Genomic DNA, 12,844 nt, shown 5'->3' on the forward strand with positions numbered 1-12,844 from the left:
AAAGGTGCTCTGTAAATGCCCTCCTATCTTTCTCACGCGGTTCCCTCCCTCCGATCAGAAGGCTGTCTGTCTGTAGGCTCTGCTCTCATCCTTCAGTGTCCACCTCAACTGCCATCTGCTCCCGAACCTGTTCCTCCGCCCTCCTCTCCCCATCCTTGCGCCAGCCAGAAATAATCTTTTTCTGCTGAATTCACGTAGCACCTAGTTTGTGCTTACTTTACATCACTTCTCACATTCGAGTTTCCCAGACATGTGTTTTCAAGTCTTGTGGTCCTTATTGGATTATCAGCTCCCTTATCTGGGAGAGCGACTGGGTTTTGTTCATCTCTGAATCCCCCTTAACAACTAACTCAGTGCCTACACAGATACAGTAACGGCTAGGTAAATGCTTATGGAACAAAAGGTTAAAGTTTAACCTTTTGGAACAGGGTCACAAATGAACATCTTAGTAATTATATAACAAGGTAGGCACAGATGGCTAAAGATAGAAGGATAAGTGTGCTGATTCTTGCTATTCTCTGGAACTTGTGCTGAGGAGTTTATTCAGGCTTTGGGGTAGAATGGGAAAGAACAATGATTACCATCAGATTAGATCTTTGACTTTGTTATATACCAATGTCTAATTTTAGGCATTTACCACAAAGGAACTATCAAGAAACTAGAAGTGTTTAAAGAGTCAGAGTTCAAAAATATTTGTAAAATAAACTGATGAACAAGTGAAAAGTGAACATCTCAATATATTTATATAAATTATATCACATGTCATGTAGTAACATCTCCATATGTAAATCTCATGTGCAGTTCCCTTCCTTATGACCCCAGCGAGTAGCCAAGGCTTCACTTGCTTTTTGGTCATGCCCATGAAGATGAAATGGTGTGTGGACATCAAGAACCAAATCAAAAGGGAGGGAGGAGGCCCCTCAAGCTAATCCTACCAGCAAGAAGACAGTAAGGCAGTCACACACACACACACACACACACACACACACACACACACACACAAATACAATGACCGTCTCATAGGAAAGGGCAGGCAATTCAGAATGTAGCGTGGTGTTTCTCCATTCCTCACCTCCAATTCATGTTCCAAGGAATTTGAATCTACAAGGAAATCTGAAAGAGTTATTCTGCTGAAACTATGAAAGGCAATGAAAATATGTCAGAACATATTGCGCCACACATAGGTCCCACTGGGCTCCACTCCTGCATGGGGCATAGTGAGACTTCATTGAAAGGAGGGCTCCCTAGGATGAGCGGTGCTGCTTACCAACATGACCTTAGGGGAGTGGGGGCTGGGATGGATCAGGCAATGGGGTAGCCTCGGAGAAGCACCTGAAGGAGGCGGCTGTCTCCTTCACTCCTCTTGGCACACAGCACACACAGCCTTACAATGGACAGACTTACCCAAGATGAGAAGGGTAAAGAAAAGGAGCAGTGGATGGCATAGTTGCTGGATAGCTAATAGCATACAAGGAAGCGTATAAGAAACAATACTTCTGGCAAAATAACCGGGGGAGTCACGCAGAGTGTCAGGAGCCCTGTGATAGTACAGAGGATGAGACTCAGCAAAATGCAGGTTATTACTATTAACACAGCCCCATCTGTAACCTCCCGGCTGCTGGGGCCTTCCAGAAACATGGTTTTCATGTGTTACGTGGACCACTGTGAATGTAAATAGCTGACACAAAGGCCAACGATTTTAAAGCAATTTGGAGACATTCATATAGTAAATTCCCTTCATCTACTAAAGGAAATATGAGCATCTCTGAGGCACAGCAGCTGCTTAATGGTTACAGAGCAAGATTACACAACAGCTTAAGCCAAGAAGCAAAGAACAACTCGGCATTTATGTGATGCTGTATTTACACTACATGTAATGCTTTTTAAAAAATAAAATTGAGTAGGAAATAAAGACCTCTGCAAACTGAAAATTCTCAAAGGCAATATCAAATTATATTATTTTACTTCTTTTTTTATTTTTCTCTAACAAAAGCAACAATAAATCACTACTCAGAAGTTAATATAGTGTTTAACCTCCTTTACAAACAATCACAAAGGGACACAATGGCATATCTAACTGTTAATATCTCAAATTATAATCAGCTCCATTTGAATGTTAAACAACATTTACATAGAAAATCCAAAGGAAAACTGATAACGCTCATTTTTATAGTCTACTGTGTTCTATTCTTGAAATTAAAAAAGAAAAAACCACAGAAAGCAGTTATTAAATTCATGAAAGCTGTCTTCAAGTATTAGAAGGACTGTTAATGTAGATGTTGGATAAGACTTATTCTGCGTATTTCCAGGAACTGTGTTTTGGCTCAATAAACAGATTTGTCATCCAATAAGAAAAGTCCTAGAAAGGAATGTGAAACTTTGCAAAGGTAATAACAACCAACACATGCCAAGCTACTGCACTAAGATCTTAAAAAGCATCAATTCACATAATGTTCATAATTACGAACCTACCAGTTGTCATGTAAATGCTACCATTTTACAGATGAGGAAACTTGTGTCTATAGAGGTGGGGGAGGCTCCCAAAGCCTCTAAAAACCCCCCATTAGATTTAAGAATTCCCACTTAGAGTAGGAAATTGAATAAAAGCACCTCTGAAGCCCACTGCAATGCTCAGGTTTCACTTTTTTTTTCTTTTTTTAAATGTTTATTTTTAAGAGAGAGAGGCAGAGAGAAGAGGAAAACCATCTGAAGAGGGCTCCATACTGAGAGCAGAGAGCTCGATGCGGGGCTCGAACTCACAAACCAGGAGATCGTGACCTGCGCCTAAGTCAGATGATTACCCGACTGAGCCACCCAGGCGCCCCTTAGGTTCCACTTTTTACATAGCTCTTCTCCAGTTAGTTTTCTTGCATTGTTTGGAGAAAGAACAGGACCCCGAGGTATCTCCCAGGCATTTTCCAGGCTTCTAATTCCCATTGTTCACTCCCTTCAACAGAGTGTAAAAGACGACTCAGTGCTTTTGTTTATGGATGTGGAAGGGGAGAAGATAAGATTATTTTACACTAGCTCTTCGCCAATCTTCATATGACTTCCGATACCACAACTAACCTACTGGGACCTTCTGGTAGTGGTGTTGTAAGGCATGGCTTTATCTGCAGTTTCTCGACTGGTCTGAACTGTCCATGGTTAAGAATGGAAACTGTGATTTGGAAATAGACATACTAATCATTGCAAAGATAATGATTCTCTGCACAGAGATTGAACCTCGGTCTATGGCCGAGGTTCGCATTCCAGTACTAATTTAGAATTAATTTCATCCTTCAATATGAAATGTCCCTGTTGGTGATTTAAGTGATTCAACAGAGAGACAGCAATTTCTGACTCTAACACACTCTGATAATACTATGTTAATGTAGTATTTATGTTATTTGTTTTTTAGTATTTCCTTCCAGTCCACTAAACTTATTCCTGCATATATATAACATAGACAAATGTGTTTTCAAAAACTGAGATCAAAAGTTAATAAATTTGTATCCTGCTTTTTCTCTAATTAACATTGTATCTTTCCCTTTAGATTAAACAGGTTTTCAAGAGCGTGATTTTAATGCCTGTACATTATTACACTGTCTGGTTATACTTTATTTGACCATTCTCCTTTTTTTTTTTTTTTTGGCATTTTAGGTTATTTCCCTTTTTTTTTTTAATATTATAAACAGAATTGCCATTAACGTAGTCGCACACAAATCTTTGTCAGCGGTTCTCATGATTTCCTTAGGCCGGAGTTCCCAGAAGTGGAATTATTGGGTCAAAGGACATAAACTCTTTTCAAGCTCTTGGTTAAAAACCGTCAAGCTGCCTTCCATGAAGACTTTTGCCAACGTATACTCCCTTGGGCAGAATGAGCCTGTCCATGTCACCACCCTACTGCCCAGAATTACATATTACTCATATTAATGGGGACTTGTTTTAATTGTTGCAAGTTGATAGAGAAAAGATATCATTACGATAATGTAATAAGCTTCATTTATTTAATTATAATAAAGTTGGAATTGTGCAGACATTATGCATTCTCTCTTGGAACAAACATTAAAAATATGTAAAATAGGAATTGTGCTAGCGGGAATATTTTATTCCTAATATTAATGAGATTAATGCTGGAATTTCACAGTTAATGGTAACGCTGGCTATTAATAAGTGATTTTGTTTCTCATCATTTTATATATTCACTTATTCCTAGTTTTCACAGAGTTTTTAAAAGTGTACTGATCAGAATGGTTATTGAATATTATTAGATGTTGTTTTGGCATTAGTAGAAATTATCCCCTTTTTTTTTTTCTTAAAGCATTTATTGTGTTACATATTACTGAGTTCTTAGATTAAACTGTCTTTGCTTATCCACGGAAGGTAGCTCTTTTAATTTATTGCTAAATTGTTTTGCTAACAGTTTCTTCCAAATTCTCATATACCAGTATGTAGCTGGTATACTCTTGTGGGGGGGTTTTGTTTTATTTGCGAACTTTTCACACCAAGGTTATATGCATGCTTCATAAAATGGTCTGGATAACAGTCATTTTTCACACAAAAAAGAAAACATGAAAAGTTCATGAAAGTTTGGAAAAACTCACTGGTAAAATATCTTCTCATAATCTGGTTCAAAGAAGACAAAACTTTGAGTCTTTCATGAATTTGCTTTACTCTTGTTTTCTGGTCTTGAGGCAATATTATTATATACCTTCCAAGAAAATCATCAATTCTTTCATATTTTAAAGTTTATCAGCACACACATTTCATGGTTTCCTAAGCAGACTCTGTGTATTTTTACACAGAGTAAATTACATTAAATTAAAATTCTTTTACGATAATATTATCATAAAATAGACTGTAATTAATGTTACATTATGTTAAACTATACTAAAAGATCAGCGCCACCACTTACTATGTAAAGCTAAGGCAAGTTAAGCAACTTTTCTACACCCGATGTTTGTCTTCTCTAAAATCCAGATGGTAATCAGAGTATCTAGGAGTCAATATGAAAACTGTCGTTGTTTTCCAATTATAATAAAGAGAGGTATTTCATTTTAAGAGCAGGGAAAAGGAAGGTGGAACTCCCCAAATTAACAAAGGGAAAACCAAAACACGGGAAGACAACAAAACTAGGGACATAAGATGAAAAACCTAAATAATATAAAGAAAAACAGAAGGAGTAAAATCAAGCATATCGACCCTTACCACAAAGGTAAGTAGACAGAATTATCCCATAAAGAGCATTAGAGCAACGGAAGCAAATAAAATTCATCTATTTTTAAGGAACACATTTAAGACAAAATGATAACAAGAACAGAAAGTCGAAAGTCAAATGGGATGCGAGGGGAGTCAGGCAAATTCAAACCGAAAATAAGCAGTGCCAATTAGCAGTGGTTAAGGTAGAATTTAAGATGAATTACAATAAATGAGATAAAGGACATTATGAATGGATACCAGGCATACATAATACAGAAAATTAAACATACACCGTACATGCTCCGAACAATATTGTGGGGGAAATGCATAATACAAAAACTATTAAAACACAAGAAACTTGATAAAAAACACAATTATAGTGAGAATTTTGAGTACATCTCTTTTAGAGATGTAAGTGGTGATTCTTTTAGAATTGAACACGACTATTAGACAATGACTAACTTCAAATCATTCAAATACAAACCGTGCTTTGTTACTATGCCCACAGACATTTTATAAGAGTTGATCATGTCACTGGCCAAGGAGAAAACTGTTATACTGTTTTGTCTTTAGTAAATAGATTAAAGGGAAAAAATAAAAAGTGACCAAATTTTCTGAAGTACCTAAAAATTAAGATTATAAGCTATGGATCAAACAGAATGCCAAAAGAAAAAATGATAAACTATAGAAAGCAATGAAAAGGACAAAAGGAAAAATCACTTTACCATAAGATCAAAAGAATAACAAAACAATCCAGGAAAAGTTAAAAAGGGAATTAAAGATAAAAGCTGAAATTAATAAATTCCAAAAAGAGAAATATTTAAAATAAAAGAATAAAAAGGGAAGATGATTTTCTGAGAAGACCAGCAAAACAGAAAAATCATTTGCAAGCCTCATTAAGGGAAAAAAGTAAAAGCAAAAATATATAAGAATAGAAGGGATGGGGCGCCTGGGTGGCTCAGTCGGTTGAGCAACCGACCTCAGCTCAGGTCATGATCTCACGGTTTGTGAGTTCGAGCCCCGCGTCGGGTTCTGTGCCGACAGCTCAGAGCCTGGAGCCTGTTTCGGATTCTGTGTCTCCCTCTCTCTGACCCTCCCCTGTTCATGCTCTGTCTCTGTCTCAAAAAAAATAAATAAAGGTTAAAAAAATTAAAAAAAAAAAAGAATAGAAGGGAAACATAACCATGGAAACCAAATACATTAACAAAAAATTATAAGAGAATAACACATGAAACTTACTGACCACAGCTTTGAAAACTTAAATGGGCAATTACTTACTAAAATAAAAGTAACCCAAATTGAGCAAAGTGGAAACCTGAATAGACCAATTACCCCTCCTGCAGTGGTTCCCAAAATTTGCTGATCATTGGAACCACCTGGGGTTCTTGAAAAACAACTTAGGCTTGGCTCCCAGCAATTCTGATTTAATTGGTATGGATGTGTCCTAGACATAAGGATGTTCTAAAAGTTCCCCTGGTGATTCAAATGGGCAGCAAAGTCTGCGAACCACTGGGTTAGCATCTTGCTGTTCAAAATGTGGTCCCACAACCAACAGCTCTGGCGTAACTGGGGAGCTTGGTAGGCACACAGAAGTTCAGGGTCAACCCCAGACCCTCGGAATCAGTGTCTGCAGCTTAACAAGACCACAGGTGATTCATATGCACTTTAAAATTGGAAAAGCCTAGAAGAGAGTCAAAAGGTGATTTAAAAACCACCTTTAAAATGGCACCAGGTATGGAACAGTGTCGAGCTGGATTTTATCTTTTCTGTAGCCTTGAAATTCCAAGGATATTTATTCTCTCCCAGCCTTTAGCAAATGGTGACAAGGCTCCTTATGAAGAAAGCTCTCTCATGAGCCTTTATCAGACCAGCAAAACTTAAATAACTAAATGTGCAACCTCCCTTGTCAAGCCAAAGCAAGCAAACAAATCACCCAAAAACCAACCACGCATATAAATGCAACTTCAAAGGTCCTAAAGAAAATGGAATATATTCAAATTCATATATTCAAACTGAGTATAGCAATGTTTTCCAAAAAAACAGGACACCATTCTCATTAGGGTTTTATTCCATGTATGAGTGAGATTCACTCTTACAAAATCTATCAATATGATAACGAAAAAAAGGAAAAACACACGACCTTATCAATTGATGCTGAAAAGGCACTTGGCAGCAACAAGAAAAGAAAAGCAGGCTTTCCTAATGACAGATCTAAGTAAAAATAGAGGTAAGAGCAATTAATTGACTGTTTAGCAAAACATAACAAGCTGCCCTAAAAGAAAACGAATCTGCCATTCAGACTCAGCACCCTCAAGCCCTTAAATATGTAATCTGTGAATAAATCAGTAAAACAAAACAAAACAACACAAAACACACAACTCTCTGATTTCCCTTAGATGAGGCAGGTATCTAGAGAAGTTAAACTCATAGAAACAAAGCAGAACGGTAGATTTCAAAGGATGAGGGAATGAGGGAAGGGGGGGTGGAGAATACAAAGTTTCAGTTTTGCAAGGTGAGAAAGTTCTGGAGATTGGCTGTGTGACAATACAGACGAATTTAACACTATGAAACTGTACATTTATAAATGATGAAGATGGTAAATCTAATTTTATTTGTATTTTGCCACTAAAATACCACTATTTTGCCATTAAAAAAAAACCACAATCTGGAATTTGGAACTCAGATAATTGTCACTAAATTCTCGTTTATATACATATTTTCAAGAATTACTTTTTGAGCCTCCTGGTGCTTACCACAGGCTGCATTCTTACACTGCCCGTACAGAAAGAGGAGACAGAGTAAATCCACCCATATACACCCCAGCCCAGGTGCTTTGTGCCTGGTCTGTATTGTGAATGGGGAGACATGGAAAATAAAATTTAAAAAATTAAAAAAAAATTACTTTCTTTCTCTTACTTTGGTATTTATGTCTGTAATCTTATTCAGAATAATAATTACTTAGGTATAATTCTGTTCAATTGATTACTATTCTCATTGTTAGTCTACATCTATAGCTATATTCATATCTATAGGGATATATCTGAGAATTTCCTGTTCCTAAAATGTTTTATTTTGGTGTATCACTTCATTAGTTGGTATAGGTTTGCAAGGAACATTTTTACAAAGAAAATAAGAGACTCTATAAAACAAAAGGTGACAAATAATAAGGAATATATTTCTATTGTCTTTGACTACATATAAAACTCCTTAAACATAAAAACAGTTTCATCATGAGGCGCCTGGATGGCTTAGTCAGTTGAGTATCCGAGTCTTGATTTCAGGTTAGGTCATGACCCCATGGTTGTGGGATTGAGCCCCACAATGGGTTCCATGCTGAGTGTGGAGCCTGCTTGGGATTCTCTCTCTCTCTCTCTCTCTCTCTCTCTCTCTCTTTCTCAATCTCTCTCTCTGCCCCTCCCCTGCTCATCCACATGCACTCTCTCTCCCTCTGAAAAAAAAAATTTCATCATACTTCTAAGTTTTCCCCCAGTCTTCTGTTATTTAATGTTGACCAACAGAAAAAAAAAAAGTGCGGGTAACTTATTTTTCCTCCAGGATGATTACAAGATTCTCTTTTTCATCCACAAAATACAAAAATTTCAACATGATGCATGTAGATACTATTATCATTTGCTACATATAGTTAGTCCTTTTGATCTAAATGCTTAGATCATTTTTAGCTCATTAAAATTTTCTTAACTTGTCTTTTTATTCCTAATGTTTATTTATTTTTGAGAGAGAGAGAGACAGAGCGTGAGCAGGGGAGGGGCAGAGAGAGAGAGAGGGAGAATCCCAAGCAGGCTCTGAGCTGTCAGCACAGAGCCCAACGCAGGGCTTGAACTCACGAACCTTGAGATCATGACCTGAGCCGAAGTCGGACGCTTAACTGACTGAGCCACCCTGCGTCCCAACTTGTCTTTGATTCTATTTCTCTCCTAAATGCTCTGATTTCTCACCAAGAACACCTAAACTAATATTAAATTTTCAATTCTCCCACCATAAACTTTTTTTCTTTTTTAGTCATTATTTTAACTTCTCTGTTCTTTTCTTCTGGTTTTGGAGCAAATATTTAGAGTTTGCCCTCTGTATCAGTGATTATTTCCACAATATCAATTCTGTTTCTTATTTCTTATAATGCAGACTTTATTTTTATGAAAACGACTTCAGTTTTCTTGCTATTGCTGCTTATCTAACACGGCACTTTGTTCCCTGAAGCCGTTCTTTTATCTGTTCATTTTCCCATGCAAGTCCTTTCTTCGAAGTAAGCAAACTGTTTTCCCTAAGATTTTCTTCAAGGCTTCATTTTCAAAGATGCGTTCTTCTTGATGATGTACCTTTCCCCATGTTCTCACCAAGGGCATACTCTTGTGACTGTTTTCTTTTTCCTAGAGCGTAGTCTATAGCGAATTAGGGTTTGCCTCAGAAAAGTGGCTTCCCCTTGGATATGGTAAGTAAAGATTTCCATATGGGTGAGATTGAGGGCTCCAGAATTGACGTGATTGGATCTGAATTCCTGTCTTGTCACTTATTAGCTATAAAAGGGGAGGAAGAGAAAGTGGAAGGGGAAGAGAAAGAAAGAAGAGAAAGAGAAGAAGAGGGAAAGAAGTAAGAGAAAGAAAGAGGAGAGAAAGAGAGACGAGAGGAGAGAGAAAGAGAAAGGGAAGAGAAGGAGAGAGAAGGAGAAAGAGAGGGAAGAGAAGAGAAACAAGAGGATAGGAGAAATAAGAGAGGAGGGGAATATGAAGATAAGAGACACGGAATATGACAGAAAGTAAGAGAAAATAAGGAAATAGAAATATGAGAAGATTTGATTTATAATATATAAATAAATATAATATAATATATAAATGCAATACATATAAATAATATATTTTAATATAAATAATATATTATAAGTAATATAATATTATATATTTAATATAAATAAATAATATAAATATTATAAATATAAATATATAATATTTATTTATAAAATATAAATAAACAATATAATATATAAATATAATTTCTAATTATAATATAAATATAAATAAATAATATAAATATAACATAAACAAATATAAATAAATAATAACAATGATGATGTTGATAATATAATAGCTGCTATCATTTGTTGGGTGTTTATTATAAGCAAGACTGTGTGCTAAGCACTGTGAACTCTATCTATCTCAGCTCATTTTCCAAATGTGCTTTTTTATTAATGACTTTGAATAAATACTTAAAGTCTCTACCCCTCCATTCTCATTTGTACAACAGGAATTATAAAAATAATCCTGAACTCAACGATTTGAAGATTAAATAAGAAAGCGCATATAAAGTGCTTAGGGTTCCATAAATGTTTATTGCGAATGGCAGTATTGAAGTAACGGCAGTGGTGGTGAAAGTTGGTAAGCGTAGCTCCTTGCCAATTCCCAACGATTGCTGGTTTTCATCTCATGAGCTTCTTCTCACTCCATCACCGAGCTGTGTAAGATCCTACCAGGTAGGACATGAAACCTCTCACCTTCTATAATGTGCAGCTCTAGAAGGGCAGATGAGACTGAGTTTCAAAGGGTCTTCTCTATGGTACGAAGGAGTTAGACTCTGGCCCAGAGTAGACAATTTTTTTAAGGATTTGCATCAGGAAATGGAAGCAGATTGCTAGATGTGTTCCCACACACTTCCTCCTCACTCCCTCTTCGTGCCACATTTCCTCACCTTGTTGTTCTCTGGGTTTCTAGCCTTTTAAGTTAATATAGGAAAATCTCTGAACCTAGGGGATGACAGTAGGGGAGAATCAAACTTAAATGTCCACAATTTCTCAAGGAACCAACACTGCTGTCTTGTTGTGAGATGTAACAGAGGAAAACCACCAATTTTTAAATTCAGTCTAACTCTACAGTTCATGTAATTATGAGATAAGCCTCTAAGCTTCTAGCTAAATAAAAGTTATCCTTTCGTCTCAGTTTTAGTGTGCTTAAAAAAAAAGTTCAGTGTTTACATATCCTAATGGAAATTTTAGTGGAGAACTAGGAGAAACTGGATCCGAAGTTAAGCAGGTCATGTGGACTTTACATTAGATAGCCAATGACAGTCATGTTGCTGTGTGCCAGAAAGGCCTAGCTTTATTTATTTTTTTTTTAATTTTTTTTTTCAACGTTTATTTATTTTTGGGACAGAGAGAGACAGAGCATGAACGGGGGAGGGCCACAGAGAGAGGGAGACACAGAATCGGAAACAGGCTCCAGGCTCCGAGCCATCAGCCCAGAGCCTGACGCGGGGCTCGAACTCACGGACCGCGAGATCGTGACCTGGCTGAAGTCGGACGCTTAACCGACTGCGCCACCCAGGCGCCCCAGAAAGGCCTAGCTTTAAATCTCACCATTCTCAATCAAAATTCTAGTAGGGTTTTTTGCTTTGTTTTGTTTTTTGAATTTTTTTTTTTTTTTTGAGAATTTGACAAGCTGATCCTATTTATATGAAAATACACAGGATCTAAAAGAAAATAACTTAAAAAAAAACTTATTATAAAGACATCACAAACATAGAGAAAATAAGAAAAAACTTTGATGTTGGGAAAAGAGAAGACATAGAGACCAGATCAGGACCGTATGAGGTCCAATGAGATGAACCATAAATGGACACATAAGTATGTGATTGTCGCTATTTGAGAAGTAGCTATGTAACTCAATGGGGGAATAAAAAATGTCTTTAAACAAATGGTGTGGATTAACTAGATATCATATATATTTTTTAAAAAGGATATCAACGCTCACCTCACACCATAAGTGGTATATCCATATGATGGCACACTACTCAGCAATAAAAACCAATAAACTATTGATAAATGTAATCACACGGATAAAGCATGGTTTTCATGCTAGATTAAAGAAGCTAGACACAAAAGGATACATGCTGTAGGATATCACTTATATAAAATTCTAGAAATGTAAACTAGACAGAAAGCAGGTCAGAGGTCATCTGAGGATGGGGGTAGAGAAAGGAATGGATTTTGAAGTGGTCAGAGGGAACTTCTGAGATTGACGGAAATGCTCATCATCTTGGTTATGGTGATACATATTGATGATACATATATATATTTTTTTCCCTTTTTTCCCCTTTATATATTTGTGTGTGTGTGTGTGTGTGTGTGTGTGTGTATGTTTAGGTATACACACTATAGCCTATACACTATATACAGAATATATTGTATATCAGTTACACCTCAATAAAGAGAAAAATGACCTTCTTGAGCAAGTGATCTATAGACAGTGGTCTCCGAATTTTTACAAAGTAGTAAGATTTGCACATCATAAAAAGAATCACAGATGAATCCGAAACATTCCGTTTAATCAGTCATGTATTTGTTTTATGCAACTTCTAGAAAGACATCTTACCTGTTCCTTCATTCATGATCATGTAAACTCTAACATTAATGTACATTCGCTAAACACAAACATAAGAACAGAAAAAAGGTCTTCTTCACACTTCATCAGATTGAAAGAAGAAAACTTTGATCTGTCTGAGACTGGTATTCTGAATCAGTCACTGTATTCTAACATTACATTTCTCAGTCTGATACGTCCCTACAAAATTCATCAGGCTATGCTACGCAAAGTTATGAGTTCATAACGTTCCCCAAATAGTCATGTCCAAGGTGTAGTGTACCCACAAGGCAGAAAAG

General features: G+C 36.5%; 1 protein-coding gene and 1 non-coding gene across 6 annotated transcripts in view; one reads left to right on the forward strand and one right to left on the reverse strand.

Moving 5' to 3' along the window:
* NFIB (nuclear factor I B) overlaps window positions 1–12,844 on the reverse strand; it is a 240,665-nt gene that overhangs the window by 76,181 nt on the left and 151,640 nt on the right. The window lies entirely within an intron of this gene.
* LOC115500202 lies at window positions 7,918–8,050 on the forward strand. Its single transcript, XR_003964447.1, has one exon. It is a non-coding gene; the product is annotated as a small nucleolar RNA SNORA51 (small nucleolar RNA).

This window comes from Lynx canadensis, chromosome D4 (genome assembly GCF_007474595.2).
Source record: "Lynx canadensis isolate LIC74 chromosome D4, mLynCan4.pri.v2, whole genome shotgun sequence".
NCBI lineage: Eukaryota > Metazoa > Chordata > Mammalia > Carnivora > Felidae > Lynx > Lynx canadensis.